The following is a 17,208-nucleotide window of genomic DNA, read 5'->3' as shown; positions in this document are numbered from 1 at the left end:
AGACTTGTATTGCACGCTCTATCATGGAGTCGGAGTTCATAGCTCTTGAGTTGGCAGGACAAGAGGCTGATTGGTTGAAAAACCTGTTGGCAGATGTACCAGTGTGGGGGGGACAAAATATTCCGGTCTCCTTAAATTGTGACTCACAAGCAGCTATTGGCGCTGCTAAGAATAGTGTCTATAATGCTAAGAAACGACACATTCGAATTAGGCACGCTGCAGTAAGACAACTCCTTGATAATGGAGTAATCGCTTTGGACTATGTGAAGTCCGAAAGCAATTTGGTTGATCCCTTTACTAAGGGATTGACTAGGAGACTATTCGTTGAAACGTCGAGGGGAATGGGACTTAAGTCCTTAAGTCAAGAGTGACTAGGCCTAAAGTTTCTATTCCTATGGCATTATATGATTCATAGCCTTAAATGGCGGTGCTTTTGAGACGCACTTGATGAATCACACATAAGGTTGGACTTATGTCCTTAATGGCTCATGCAAGAAGTGCTTGAGAAGCACTTGAGCCACCTACATAGGTGTGTTGATTATAAAGACTATGAGAAGTCTTCTGAACACATCTATTAGAACCGAGGTAAACGCAATGCTCTAAAAGAGCGCGTTGCACTTTGAAATCGCGGAACGATCACAATTATGAAGGTATGATATGTGTTGTGGGGGGTATCGACCGAAGCTCAGCTAGGAATTCAAATCGCAAGATATTCTCTCGCTGTAAGTAAGCTGTTTCCTCATCTCAGTAAAGTGTCAATTCAAATCGAAAGATATTGATACCTAAGTATGTAACACCCCGGCCCAAACCGGGTCGGGAGCGGTTACTTATGATAGCTCACCAGGCTGTGTACATGGCCCACAGATCAACACGGGTCCTTTACAGCGCATTTTGTCCTCACTCATGCGCATCCCTAAACCTTCCCAGAGGTCACCCATCCTAAGACTACTCCCAGTCAAGCACGCTTAACTTTGGAGTTCTTTCGCATGGATGACCATAAAAGAAAGTGCACTTTGTTGATATGAGTAGTACTTCCAATCCCTTTAAGCATTAGTCATTTAAGCCTATCACTGGACCTCTTCAATTACCGTGGGGTGTTACAGTCACCCCCACTTGAAGAACGCAACGTCCTCGTTGCGCCTGGGAGCATAACCGCTAACCCAGAATCCTCCCCCGCTAGGTGGGTGATCACAATGGAGCGTATAACAACTGCCTCCAGGAGCGTATAACAACTGCCTCCCATCACCACACGGTCGCAGGGTTGCTCTGATACCACTTGTAACACCCCGGCCCAAACCGGGTCGGGAGCGGTTACTTATGATAGCTCACCAGGCTATGTACATGGCCCACAGATCAAAACGGGTCCTTTACAGCGCATTTTGTCCTCACTCATGCGCATCCCGGAAACCTTCCCAGGAGGTCACCCATCCTAAGACTACTCCCAGTCAAGCACGCTTAACTTTAGAGTTCTTTCGCATGGATGACCATAAAAGAAAGTGCACTTTGTTGATATGAGTAGTACTTCCAATCCCTTTAAGCACTAGTCATTTAAGCCTATCACTGGACCTCTTCAATTACCGTGGGGTGTTACAAAGTATCCAATCCTTCCTTTACCCAGGAATTCTGTTTCTTTGTCTCTGTCGCCCCTAGTGGGGGATTGTTGGAAATAGGGGCTTTTTATGCCATGTATATTTTTCCAATTGTCCCACATTGGTGAGGAAAAGAGTGTTTGTTGTATTTATATATGACCACACTCCTTACCATATCACTAGTGGGTCATGGGAGGCTTTTGTGGAAGCTTTTGCGAGGTGCTTAATTCAGCTCGCACACGCGCGCGCGCGTGCCCGTGCCCGAGCCCGGCCCGGATTCGGGATTCGGGATTTGGCAATCGCCTGCGACGGGCTGTGCCTAGATGCGAGGTGCGAAATGTCCAGGTTCATAGTCAAATGCAATTAAATGGTGGTTAATGCGCTGATTAATTCTCCCTTAATTGCGATCTTTGACTGCTGCATTTCTGGAACCGTTTTGGCTCCTCAGCTGACTATTTTCGTGTATAAATAGTCCAGCTATTCTTATTCCAAAACACACATCTCACAGTTCTCTCTTCTTCCCTTCTCATTCTCTCTATAATTTCTCGGTAAAGAAAATTCTGTTGTTCCAATGCTCTCAGTCTCGAGTGGGCGTGCCTGAGTGTAGTAGTGTAAATCCTTGGGGAACTACCGGTCATCTGCTGATCGCCACCACGGTCGTACCGAAAATATAGTTTTCAAGGCAGTGGCTCTCTTACCACGTCACTACAAATCGGTTATCTCTATTCTTTTTCATTGTTACTGCAATTTTAGTCTAACAGATAGCACGTTCAACTATAATTCAACTTCCTTTTAGACCCATCTCTGAAGTGAAGCAATCCCCGACTGAAAAATTGGTTAAAAGAGTTATTGTTGTACAAATTCCTATGAAGGGAGTTGTAATACCCCATCTATCCAGAAGTCTTAACTGCACCTTTTCAGATAAATAAATAAGGGTGGTACCATCACGGCGAACCGTGGTAGCAATACCAAATTAAACAACCAAACTTACTTTTGTTATTAACCAAGTCAAATACAACCTATTAATTCAAAGATTAATAACTTAACCAATTAAATTTACTGCTCAGTAGCGTAAGTCTAAATCTATAAATACAAAATAACTAGTGAGACTGTACAATATAGCCAGCTACTAAATATGAATCCTCTCGAGCGAGCCCAACCCTGTACAAGCAGTCTCATCCAAGTCATCCATCTTACATAACCTGTATGTGGCACAATACTCTCGAATATAGGTGGAAATATCATATATATCATCACATATAGTTTTAAAAAGAATTTGAACGACTACTAGAAACACACAAGTCACCCAAAGGTTAAACAGGGATAATCAATACTATAATACATAACATGCAAACCCAGAAGTGGTAACAGCTTATTCAATAACAACTAACCAATCAAATCAATCAGTAAACATCATTCTCATTCCAATTCTTATCACCATCATCAAATCATCATCTTAGAATCATCATATCACATTAGTATCATCATCTAAGAATCATCATATCACATTAGTATCATCATTCCCAGTTTTGAGTGTGCACATTGTTAGGGTGCAAATCCATGTCCCACATTGGTAGAATAAAGATGAAAGATCATCTTTATAAGTGTCTAGAGAATATAATAGTACGAGGCCTTTTGGGAAGGAGCCCAAGAGTACATCCGTGAGGGCTTGGCCCAAAGCGGATAATATCGTACTATTATGAGCAGTGGACACAGATGCAGCAGAGGCCACGTGATATTCACGCTTCCGCACAACAAGTGGTATCAGAGCCCAAGGTTAAAAACTTGGGCCTAGGCCCCGTGACGTACAAATGGTGGAGCTTGGAGAGCAGGACAGATAGCATTCGCGAGTCATGAAGGCATGGGCTCGATCTGGCAGACTGTTTGTAAAAAGCTTAAGTCCATGGGAGGTACGTTGGTGAAGCATAGAGACAAAACTCGAAGATGACTTACATTGTAAGGCGCGAAATTCCGACATTGGTCTCACAGTTGTGAGACGACAGGCCATCCAAGAGAAGATCGTCAGCAACCCCGGAAGGTAGGCTGAGGCTTAGTGGAGGCAACATTAGTCTCACAGTTGTGAGACGGCAGGCCATCCAAGAGAAGATCGTCAGCGATCCCGGCAAGGTAGGGCTGAGGCAACATTGGTCTCACAGTTGTGAGACGGCAGGCCACCCAAGAGAAGATCGTCAGCGGCCCGGTGGGGTGGACTGAGGCTTAGTGGAGGCAAAATTGGTCCCACGGTAGTTACCGTGAGACGGTAGGACCCGATCCAGGTTATATTGGATCCAGAGGAGTTTGGTACGCAACTGTAGCACAGAGTCCCGTGGAGGGACAGTAGACCCATGGGCAGACACATGGTGTGTCGGTTAAGGTGAGGTTAAGTCTTGGTGATGCTAAGGGGTGTCTAGAAGAAAGTTGGAGCTGTAGGGTGTGGGAAGTTGAAGTTCCCCATAGAGGTCAAGGTACGAGTCAAGATGATGGTCCTTGGTTTGAGGGGATGATTTGTTAGGGTGCAAACCCATGTCCCACATCGGTAGAATAAAGATGGAAGATCATCTTTATAAGTGTCTAGAGAATATAATAGTACGACGCCTTTTGGGAAGGAGGCCAAAAGTAAATCCGTGAGGGCTTGGCCCAAAGCGGACAATATCGTACTATTATGAGCAGTGGACACAGATGCAGCAGAGGCCCAACAGAAGGATATTCACGCTTCCGCATAACACACATCCCTCAAAGGTTTCTAGGCAGCATCCATGATCAACTGGCACCGGTATCAACTACCCGTGTTGATTCCCACAATAGCACGGCGAGCATCAAAACGCTTTCGGCACACTACATTACTCAATAAGCTTGAATTCAACAGACAACACTACTTTAGCAAACCAAGACAATAACTCAATCATTCCATCAACTGTGATCACACAATTGGCACTAAGATTAAAGTCATACCACCCAAATATGAGTAAGGAATTATCCCTACTTGAATAAGCAATTTCAAGTGCAACACGCGAAATAAATAGTGATCCTCTACGAATACGTCACCTAGAATTAATAATTACACATACAATTACTAATTACTCTAGTTAAACAATCGTAATTACTAATTCCCTTAATTTCTAGGGTTAGGGCACAATTTAACTAATAAGACACTTATAGGATTAGAAAAAGATGAGTAATTGAAATCAAGAAGGTAAAAGTTTAACTTACGGATCAAGAATTAAATTAGGTTAAGATGTAAGAGAAATCCCCAAATCAATTAGATTAAGAACAAAGTCAAATCCCTCTCTTCTTAGTACAACTAGCTTGACACCCGTGCGTTGCAACGGAGTAATTAACTTAGTTATAATGTTACATCCTACGTCTAGTTATTTATTTTTTTACATATAATTAAAATATCTTTTTCAAATAAAATAAAAGATAAAATACTTTGTTAATGAAAAAAAGGTTGTAAGGTTTAATATTTGTATGTTATTGTTGTAACTGACAGGTGCCGTTAATACAAACTCTTATAAGAGATCTTTAAGACAATATTTGAGAGACTCAGAAGATTTTAGATTGATACCTAAGTTCGATGATACTCTTATTTATAGCCATGAGATCACCCGACCTTATGATAATCTTTTGATGTGGTACAATTCAACTATTTATACGTAATATATTCATCACACCTACATTATTTTTCAATGTGGGACAAATAATATACTTAGAAGTATATCATATTTTTCGCACCTAATTCAACATCAAACCCAGTTTAATAATAAGAAAATACTATACTATATATTAATATTCATACTTTTTTTTTCTAATTTTTTTTATCATAATTAAAATATGTACAAATGATATGAAATATTTACTCTAATGATATCATTTTTTTTACCATGAATCTAATTGTATAATTTTCATGATTTTTTTTACGATACTTTTTTGCCAAATATAAATAAAAATTATAAACATCACTTGAATATATAACATAAAAAATATATATCATATTATGGAGATAATGATACACTCTCTTAAAAGCTCTCTAAGAGATACTGAAGAGACTCAAAAGATTTTGGATTAATACCTAAGCTTCAATGATGCCTCCTATTTATAATCATAAAATCACCTCATCTTATTCTAATCTTTCGGTGTGAGACAATTCTATTATTTATACGTAGTATAATCACCACACCTACATTATTTTTCAATGTGGGATATAACATAGTAAGAAGTACACAATATTTAATATGTGCAAATTATATGAAATTTATACTCTAATGATAGCATTTTTTTTACCACGAATCTAATTATATTATTTTCATACTTTTTTTTTTAAATAAACATATTATAATATCACTAATATATAATCGCTTGTATTATTATTTACGTGCTTAATATTTGTTTGTTATTGTTTGTATTATGACAATTGTTAGAACACACTTGGTTGATGATGCCAAGTTTCATTGTTATTTAATTGTTTGCTTCTTAGTTATAATGTTTAGCATTTGAAGCACTCAATGAATTTCCAAAGATGGTTCAAGAATGATCAAGATGAAGTTATGGCAAGAAATCCCTTAGCCTTAGTCAAATGTTGTAAACGATTACAAATGCTTAGTGATTGATCAATCAAATGGACTTTCAAGAAGGCCTAACATGATCAAGATGAAGCCAACAAGAAGTCAAGACAATATTATGATCATAGCCTTAGTCGAAAATTGTAAGAGTAAGTGTAACATTCTCATTTACGTCAAGTGGCTGCAAAACCATGCAACAGTGTTGTGCACTGTGGTTGTGGTTTCTGGTACTACGAATGGAGAATTTTCGTGAAAAAATATAAGTGTTCAAATCTTTACAAATTCCATATTTTCAAAGGTTTTAAAATCAAAACACAAAGTTTTGAAATCAATTATGAAAAATAAGATCACAAATACCACAAGTCAAGACCTCAAGATTTGTGCATCTTACTTTTTACCAAAATGGAAGTTTGAAGTTGTCAAAGGTTTAAAGCTAGATATGTGATGTGACTCATATTAGATCATATTTAGTCCCCGAATTAGCCTCGTTCCTATGCTTTTTAGTGCATAATTGGGTCATTTACTATCTTTAGTCTTTCGCTTTGCATATTCTTTGAGGTTTTGATCCCTTGGTAGGAAAGGAGTAAGAACCTTGCATTTTCATGGCAAAATGGAGCTAAATTGATCGAATCTAATGACCAAGCATCAAAGTGAAGACAAGACTAGAAGGCCTATGTAAATAATGAAGTAAATGGGCAATGATGGGAAGATCCTTGCATCTCCAACAAAATCCTTGAGGATTGTTGGGGAAAGAAAAGAAGAGAAGCTGACTGGCCAACCATCCGGGCGTCGTAGTACACGGGACGATCGTCCTGGCCTGCTACAATCCGAGCGTCCTCTCGCCAATCCGCTCGTCCTGGCCCCTCTCAATCCGAGCGTCGCCCTCACCAAGCCGCTCGGATTCCTCTCCAGTACAGGCCTTCCCTCCCTCAAGCCGCTCAGGATGAGCATATTCTATGAAGACTAGCGGAGCGGAGATGAGCATCTCCTTCGAGAGGAGCACTTCCTCAACTTTTCTTAAGGGTCTTAGTCGTCATTTAAGCCCTTAGTAACCCTAATTTATGTACCTAATCCTTAGTATAAATACCCCATTGTACTAATTAGATTAAGACATCCTTCTTATGCTCTTTTTATGTTATTCTAATCTCATCTTAATGTTGTAATAAACTCTTAATTAAGCATTAATACAAATCTCATTTCCTTAATTTCTCTATTGTTCATCATTTATTTTGGGTAATTGAAGATTATTTGGGTATTATTGGGAGATTGACAACCTTCCATCAATCATCAAGTACTTCTATTATTCTTTGCTTATTATTTTGGAATCATCATTAGGTATAATTCTCTTAATTCCTTTTTAATTATTGTTGATCATTTCCATTCATTCATCATGTTTTGCTTTGTTAATATGATTGACAACCTTGTTAGCATGTTAAACTTGATAATAAGTGAGTAGTCTGTTAACTAGGGTTAATGGGGAATTAGGGAAAACCAACGTGGAGGATGATTCATGCTTAATCTAATATGTTCACATAATTTATTTGCTTGCTTGTTGTGATCTCAACTTATGCACATGTTATGTTTGATGAAATGCGAGCCTATGAATCCTTGCATTTTTTTACCCATCACTTACCTATTCAATGAGACTTGTAAGACATAAACCAACTCGAGTCTCATTAGCCCATGCATATAGTTTAGTAGGGAGGATTAAGTCGACTTGTAGGTGTTGTACAATCTAATCGATTCGGCTCCGGGACCCAAACCTTCCTAGGATTGTAAGATATAAACCAACTCGATCCTATCACAACAATAATTGCTTGCTTATAATTTGAGAATATGTTTGTATGATCAATTCCCATATATCCCCTATGAACCCATGACACCCTAGTGCTTTTAATCAATTGTTTACATCTCATTTTAATCATCTTGCTTGTTTACTTACATTGTTATTTAGTTTAGTGATCTCTTATCTCAACCCAAATTGTGACACTCTTAGACACGACCATTTGCAATCGAAAATCCTACATCAATACCCGTTCCTTGGGATCCGACCTTTACTTACCTCTTTACTAATAGTAGAGTAGTTTGTGAAGTTATAAATATTGTTTTGGTCTAGGTGCTCCTAACGACAAGTAACCGAAAACGATAGTCCGACCAAAAATGACGTCGTTGCCGGGGACGGTGTTAACTTGATTTGATTTTCTTTAATTGTTTTTAGTTGTGTCTTTCTTTGCCTTGGGGAAGTAAAAATCCTCAAGGTTTGTCGTAATTGTTTTCAAGTTGTTCGTTATTTTGCAAGATGGATGTTATAGATTGTTTTGTTGAGGACCACTTGAGTATACCTTTCTTCAAGGACCCCTTGCAAGCATTGGAAGCCTTAGAAGCAAGTGAGGCCAAAAACATGCATTGGGAATTGGAGGTGGATCTTCTTGAGGCCGCTCTAGCCAACGAAGAACTTACTCATGAGCAATCTGAATTAGTACATAACATCCTTGTAGAAGCATATCAACCCATAGAAGAAGAACAAGCAATCGAAGATGACATCATACAAGCCGAAGAGCAAGAAGAATTTGTCATGAAATTTGAGTATGATGAGATTAGTGAGCTTGAAGAACAAGTTGAATATGCCATGAGAATTGAATGTCTAATGAAAATGGAGCAAGTTCTTAATGAACCTTCAATGGAGGAAAGTGTGGTACAAGTTCCAACTCTAAAACCCCTTCCCCCAAGTTTGAAATATGCTTATCTTGGTGAATCTAAGACCAAACCCGTGTTTATTAATGACAAACTTGATGAGAACCAATTGGAAAAATTGCTTGATGTGTTGAAACAACATGAAAAGGCTATAGGTTATAGTCTAGATGATCTTAAGAGGATAAGTCCCAATTTTTGCATGCATAGAATTCATCTAGAAGAAGACCATATACCTACCGTCTAATCTCAAAGGAGATTGAACACCCACATGCAAGAAGTTGTTAAAGGAGAGGTTATGAAATTACTTGATGCAGGAATCATATATCCCATATCGGACTCTTTGCGGGTTAGCCCCGTTCAAGTGGTACCTAAGAAAGGAGGTACCACGGTGGTAACAAATGATAAGAATGAGCTAATACCCACAAGGAAAATCACCGGTTGGCGTATGTGTATTGACTATCGAAAATTGAATTCCGCAATAAGAAAGGATCATTTCCCCCTACCATTCATTGACCAAATGCTTGAGAGGTTAGCCTCTAACAAGTTCTTTTGCTACCTTGACGGGTATTCGGGATTCTTTCAAATCCCCATACACCTGGATGACCAACACAAGACCACCTTCACATGCCCTTATGGTACTTTTGCTTATAGGAGAATGCCTTTTGGTTTATGTAATGCCCCCGCTACTTTCCAAAGATGCATGATGAGTGTCTTCTCCGACTACCTAGAGACCATAATGGAAGTTTTTATGGATGATTTTAGCGTTTATGGAAAAGACTTTGACTCTTGCTTGCATAAACTTTCTCTTGTATTGCAAAAATGTGAAGACGTTAGTCTCGTTTTGAATTGGGAAAAGTGTCACTTTATGGTCAATGAAGGAATTGTTTTAGGTCATTTAATCTCGGAAAAGGGCATCGAGGTCGATAAAGCTAAGGTTGAGGTGATAGAGAAACTCCCACTTCCCGTGAATGTTAGAGGGGTGAGAAGTTTTCTCGGTCACGCGGGTTTCTATCGCCGTTTTATAAAAGATTTCTCAAAAATCACGAAACCCCTCACTCAACTCTTACTCAAAGATGCCCAATTCCATTTCACTAATGAGTGTGTTGAAGCCTTTAATAGAATTAAGGAAGCACTAATCTCGGCACCGATCATTCAACCACCAAATTGGGAACTACCATTCGAGATTATGTGTGATGCTAGTAACTACGCCGCTGGAGCGGTTCTTGGCCAACGGGTAGGAAGGGCTTTGCATGCTATCTACTATATAAGCAAGACTCTTGATTCCTCCCAAGTGAACTATGATACCACCTAGAAAGAGCTCCTTTCCATTGTCTATGCATTAGACAAATTCCGCTCCTATTTGCTTGGATCCAAGGTGATTATTTTTTCGGATCACCGTGCTCTTCGACATCTCTTGATGAAGAAAGAAGCAAAACCAAGATTGTTGAGATGGATTTTGCTGCTCCAAGAATTTGACTTAGAAATAAGAGATAAGAAAGGGGCCGAGAATGTAGTAGCGGATCACTTGTCAAGGATTCGGTTTCATGATGAAGAAGGAGAAACACCAATCAATGACTCTTTCCCCGATGATATCTTGATGGCCATACAAACACAACTTGAGAGGCATATTACTCCATGGTTCGCCGATTATGCCAACTATATTATTGGAAGAGTACTCCCTCCAAACTTAAACTACAACCAAAGGAAGAGATTTTTGTTCGAAGTCAAGAGGTACTTTTGGGATGATCCAAATCTTTACAAAGAGTGTAGTGATGGGCTCTACCAAAGGTGCATCCCTCAATGGGAAACTCAAGGAGTTTTGGAAGGATGTCACTCATCCCCTTATGGTGGACACCATGGAGCAAGAAGAACCATTGCGAAAATTCTTCAATCGGGCTTCTTTTGGCCTACTATGTTCCAAGACGCTAGGGAATTCATCCTTCATTATGATGCTTGTCAAAGAACGGGGAATATCTCTTGGAGAAATGAGATGCCACAAAAGGGGATACTAGAAGTAGATATCTTCGACGTTTGGGGGATCGACTACCAAGGACCATTTGTGACATCCAAAGGGAACAAATACATCCTTGTGGCCGTAGACTACGTCTAAAAATGGGTGGAGGCAATTGCCACCCCAACCGATGATGCAAAAACAGTCACTAAACTCTTCAAGAAAATAATCTTCCCAAGATTCGGAGTCCCTAGAGCAATCATAAGTGATGGAGGGACGCATTTTCACGAAAAGAAGCTCACCTCCCTTTTGACCAAATATGGTGTTCAACATAGAACCGGCTTGGGATATCACCCTCAAACAAGCGGTCAAGATGAAGTCTCAAACAGAGAGATCAAGCAAATTCTTGAGAAAGTTGTTAACAAGACTCGTAAGGATTTGAGCATGAAACTTGATGACGCTCTTTGGGCTTATAGGACGGCCTATAAGACTCCCATAGGAGCCTCCCCTTACAAACTTGTCTATGGGAAAGCATGCCACTTGCCAATTGAGTTAGAATACAAAGCTTTTTGGGCAATCAAAGCTCTCAACCTTGATCTCAAACTAAGTGGTCAAAAGAGGATGATGCAAATTCAAGAGTTGGAAGAATTCCGACTACAATCTTATGAGAATGCCAAGATCTACAAAGAGAGGACAAAGTTGCTTCATGACAAGAGGATCAAGCAAAAGGCCTTACACAATGGAGATAAAGTCCTTCTATTCAACTCCCGATACCGTCTCTTTCGCGGGAAGTTGAACTCTAGATGGATGGGTCCCTATGTGATCACCGAGGTAGGAAGGTATGGAGACTTCGAGATAAGGTTGGAAGATGGAAGCAAATTTAAAGTTAATGGCCAAAGACTGAAAACGTATTATGAAGGAGCATTTATTGGAGAGGTCGAGGTCACCTACCTCGGGCCTCCTCCTCCTTGAGAAGATTGTCAAAAAGAGAGTTTGGTGGAGTCCTCTCCAAACCACCACTTGTAAATATACTAACTTCTTTAACTTGTATCTTTAACTTTACTGCATATTTATCATAAGCATGATTCTTGCCATGAGAGTAAGTGAGGGAGGGTCACTAATCGTTTTTGATGAATGAAGGATCTAGCAATTCAAGTGTGGGGAAGCACTTTCACCAAATTAGAGGAAAAGCAGGACAAACCCGAGCGTCCCGCAAGGAATCCGCTCGTCCAGACCGATGATCCGAACGACCTAGCAGAAAGCCGCTCGTTCTAAGAAAAGCTGGGAGGCAGCTATTTTGTTCTGACTAGAGATCCGAGCATCCTCAATGACAATCCGCTCGTCTCTGTCGAGACGGTCGTCTCTCCAGGAATTCGCTCATCCTGATGGTATTAATTTCTGGCATTTCCTCTGGAAGAGAATTCGAGCGTCCTCTTTTGAATCCGCTCGTCCTGTTGCAGTAAGACGCTCGTCCCGACCAGCATCCGCTCGTCCTGGCTACTTCAAAAATTGGGATCTGTCCTGGATGACAATCCGAGCGTCCCGTGAGGAATCCGCTCGTCTCCATTGTACACGATCCGAGCGTCCCGAGAGCGAGCCGCTCGTCGCCGTACGTCTTTTATTCCCGTTTTTCTCTTAATTAAATCCTCCCCCACCACACATTTTGTGACACCTCATTCTTCCCTCCACTTTATAATATAAAACCCCCTCTCTTATGACCCAAATCATATCTCAAGCACTCATTTACCCCTCAAAAACAAAACCCCCCAAAATCTAAGGTTTCAAAAGATTCAAAAGAAGCTCTAAATCACAAGGAACATCTCCAATATTTCAACAAGACAAATTCCAGATCTACATCCAAGAATGGGACCAAGAGGATCATTATCTAGAGAAAGAAGAAGACCAAGGGTAAGAGGAAGCTCATCCACTTCTCACATCAACACTTTAAGAAGAGAACATAAGGAGATATTTGACCTCACCAAGCTTGATGAATTTTCCAATATAGAGTTTGTCAATGATGTGCAAAGGCTCGTTTTCCACCGATTACTTGGTAAGAATATTCTTCCTACCAAATTCATGTGCCATAAAACCTTGAGAAAACTTGGAATCTATCACCAAACGGAAGCTCTCTTCGAGTTATTTGGTCTTTCTACTTTGTTCCATATGTATGAACGAACATATCGGTCTCTAGTCCTTGAATTCTTGAGTTTCTTAAAGATTACCACTTTGAACAAGACAATATGTGTAGAGTTTAGATTAGAAACTACAACTAGGACGATGACCCTTGTCGAATTTGCAAGTGTGCTTGGGCTAGATGTTTCGCCTACCCGAACATCAAGGCCGAGAAATTTAGTGTGGCACCCTTATAGAGAGCTATGACGGGTCGGAATTTCTCCTATATCAAGGAATGTTTAGCCTTTCACATCCAAAATCCCATTATTAGGCTCACTTATCGATTCCTATCCGGAACTCTTCTTGCTCGCCGAGATCCGGCAATAGTAAATGAGCTAGACCTTGTCTTTATGGAATCCTATCTTGAGATTCAAGGGAGAAGTGGGTACCATTTCAACGCCCCACTTATTCTCCTAGAGAAATGGGAAAAATTCCGAAATGGGGATGATAATGGTATGAAGCACATTGTAAATGGGGGACTCATCACAAGACTTGCAAATCACTTCAACCCCAAGTTTAATGAAAACAATGAGTATACACCACTTCCGGGAAATACGAGAATCAACGAGGAGCTAATTCTTATACAACACCATTGGATAACCCATGAAGGTTATGAGAAGAGGATTAAATGGATCACCAAAGGGAGCAACCCCGTTTACCTACCAATGAATGGTTTGCCAAGAATTTCACCAAGAAGAGGCCCTCTTTCTCCAATCCCATCTTATCTCATCCCCACCAACCCAAATCAAGCCAATCAAGCACCACCTCCAACACAACAACAATATGAGCAACCAAGAAATGAAAATGAGAAGATTGTGATACCACCCTACCCCTTCCAATACCAACCCTACAACCACCCAAATCCTTTCATCCTCCCTAGGGATGATTTCGTGACGGGGATCCTTCAAGATATGCTTTTCTGCCAATTCGAGACCAATGTAGATAATTACTATGCCTTGTATCCACAATTTCACCAAATGGCTCGACAAGGAATTATTAGTAAAGAGGGAATATTTCCCTCTTGGGCTCAAATGAATATTCTCTTCCCAAACTCGGAGAGGGCTAATGAGGGAGCACATGGTCAAGAGGGTGAAGGGAGTGACAAGTCAAATGGTGGAGATACGGTGGAGATTGATAGTGAGGGTGATGAATTTATGGATTTCAATGAAAGCGATGCATCAAGAGCAGCTTGGGATAGCGACTTGGAAGGGGATGATGGTGACCTTTGAAGAAAACTTCATGAGCTAGATGGAGCGGGCGCGAGGCACCCATCAAGGCCAAAGTGAAGTTTCTTCCCCCCCCCATTTCTTTCTTTTTCATGACAAGAGTTTCATGTTTTATTGACTTACTTCATAATTTATCGTTCCATCTTTTTGGTGTCCTTGTAAAATTGAAGGATTATTACCCCCCCTCGGTTCCATTGAGGTGTTCATTTTATTGTTCCCATTTTCAAAATCCAAAATGACAAATTGTAGTTTCATGCATAGCATTTTTATGCATGAACTCCCTCAATTTTTAACATTAGAAATAGTGTCTATTTTTGTTGGGGGAAGTTTATGCATATGCATTGGGAGCTAATCTAAATTATGCTCTCCAACATAACAAAAACCATGCATCATATAGCATAGCTTAGTTTGCATTCACTCTTGTTTATATATCATATAATTTGCATTTAGCTTAGAAATCATGCATTTTCATATAAATTGCATAATTTCCTATCGTATTGGCCATTGAGGACAATGCCCACTAGTGTGGGGATGGAAAATTCTAACTTGACCTCTTTAAAACAAAAATGATAAAAATTGATTTTTTTTTGAAAAATACAAAAATATGTCTTTTAACTTCATTAAAACAAAATACAAAAAATTCAAAAATTCAAAAATCCAAAAACATGTTCATTTCCTTTGTAGTGTAGTCTTGTATATATATTGTTTTGTTCATCTTTTTCACATTGATCGACTACGCCACATCCGAGACATGGGGATATAGAAGACTGCATGGTATGATCTTTCCAATCTCCTTTTTCCTCTTTATATTAATGACTGTGTGGCTTTATCTTGATTGATGCGGTATAACAATGTGAATTTAGGATTGCATTTAGACTATTTGTCATACTAGTTGGTAGAAGCATATGCATTAGGTTGTATAAATGTTAGTTGCATCATGGCATATAGTTGCATTTAGGAAACATTTTGTGAAACCGTCTATTTGGGAAGCTTGACAAGTGTATATAAGGCCCTTGTAGATGCTTTTTCTTCTTAAGACTTTGCTTGTTAGAATGCTTGTAAAACACCCTAGGATGTGTCATGCTAGTATCCTTTGACCCATGGATTAAGGCCTAGTCAAGAGAACCTTGTGGTGTGATAACTCCTTGGCTACCGTTTATTCCAAGGTGACCCTTGAAACCATGCAACCATCATCCATGTTCTACCACATTTTGCCATCAAAGGGAATGGGCACAAAAAAAATTGTTCAAAATTTGAGTTCAAGAAATGAAAAGAAAAGTTGAAAAAGTTTGCAAATTGCATCAAATGAAAAGAGGAGCAAAAATAGACTCCTAAATCTTCAAAAATAAGCACCCTCACTACAAATGGGGTGACTTTGAAAATGTTCAAAAGAAAATGCAAAGAAAAGTTGAAAAATTGTCAAGTGTCGAAAATGCCAAACATCAAAAGAAATGGCAAAAAGAAAGTGTTCTCAAATGTCAAATGCCACAAGAAATTGGGGGGAAAAACAACAACAAAAGCAAACTCCCAAAATGAAACTCAAATACTATTGATCCATTTTCCATCGTATCCACTTTTGTGCATGGTAGAGAGGGGGCAACCCTTCTTCTTGTCTAGGCAAGAAGGGGAATTTCGCAATCCTCCAGTGTTTCTAATACCATAGGGAGTCTATTCTTGACAAAAGCATTTAACGATTGAGGATAAAGGTAACCTAGCTTGACACAACTTGGAGGTGATTTATTGGTATCCTTCTAGGCTTAGTAGTTTGAAGAAACCGCATCTATGATGGAATGTGTACCCTTAGATTGCTTCCCTTGTAGATAATTTCCGCCACTTAGATGAGGAAAGTGGCTATTCGTTTATGTAGATGCATCCATTACTTGTTTTGTGTGCTTTAATGCTTGGATGTATCGCCATTTTGGCAAGCCCCACCTTGCCTTGCAAGAAGGCATCCTACCTCATGGTTGTCTTGTTGTAAGTTGAAGGGGCGGATTGAGACCCGCTAATTGTCTCATATCGGCTATATTAGTAGGTTAGTTTAAATAAGGGTCCTAGTTTTGCCACCTCTTTACTCGGGACGAGCAAAGGTTCGGTTTGGGGATATTTGATGTGACTCATATTAGAGCATATTTAGTCCCCGAATTAGCCTCGTTCCTATGCTTTTTAGTGCATAATTGGGTCATTTACTATCTTTAGTCTTTCGTTTTGCATATTCTTTGAGGTTTTGATCCCTTGGTAGGAAAGGAGTAAGAACCTTGCATTTTCATGGCAAAATGGAGCTAAATTGATCGAATCTAATGACCAAGCATCAAAGTGAAGACAAGACTAGAAGGCCTATGTAAATAATGAAGTAAATGGGCAATGATGGGAAGATCCTTGCATCTCCAACAAAATCCTTGAGGATTGTTGGGGAAAGAAAAGAAGAGAAGCTGACTGGCCAACAATCCGGGCGTCGTAGTACACGGGACGAGCGTCCTGGCCTGCTACAATCCGAGCGTCCTCTCGCCAATCCGCTCGTCCTGGCCCCTCTCAATCCGAGCGTCGCCCTCACCAAGCCGCTCGGATTCCTCTCCAGTGCAGGCCGTCCCTCCCTCATTCCGCTCGGGATGAGCATATTCTATGAAGACTAGCGGAGCGGAGATGAGCATCTCCTTCGAGAGGAGCACTTCCTCAACTTTTCTTAAGGGTCTGAATCGTCATTTAAGCCCTTAGTAACCCTAATTTATGTACCTAATCCTTAGTATAAATACCCCATTATACTAATTAGATTAAGACATCCTTCTTATGCTCTTTTTATGTTATTCTAACCTCATCTTAATCTTGTAATCAACTCTTAATTAAGCATTAATACAAATCTCATTTCCTTAATTTCTCTATTGTTCATCATTTATTTTGGGTAATTGAAGATTATTTGGGTTTATTGGGAGATTGACAACCTTCCATCAATCATCAAGTACTTCTATTATTCTTTGCTTATTATTTTGGAATCATCATTAGGTATAATTCTCTTAATCCCT

The sequence above is a fragment of the Silene latifolia genome, chromosome 11 (genome assembly GCF_048544455.1).
Source record: "Silene latifolia isolate original U9 population chromosome 11, ASM4854445v1, whole genome shotgun sequence".
NCBI classification, from domain to species: Eukaryota; Viridiplantae; Streptophyta; class Magnoliopsida; order Caryophyllales; family Caryophyllaceae; genus Silene; species Silene latifolia.
The sequence above is the reverse complement of the archived record's forward strand: the minus strand, read 5'-3'. Positions refer to the sequence as shown.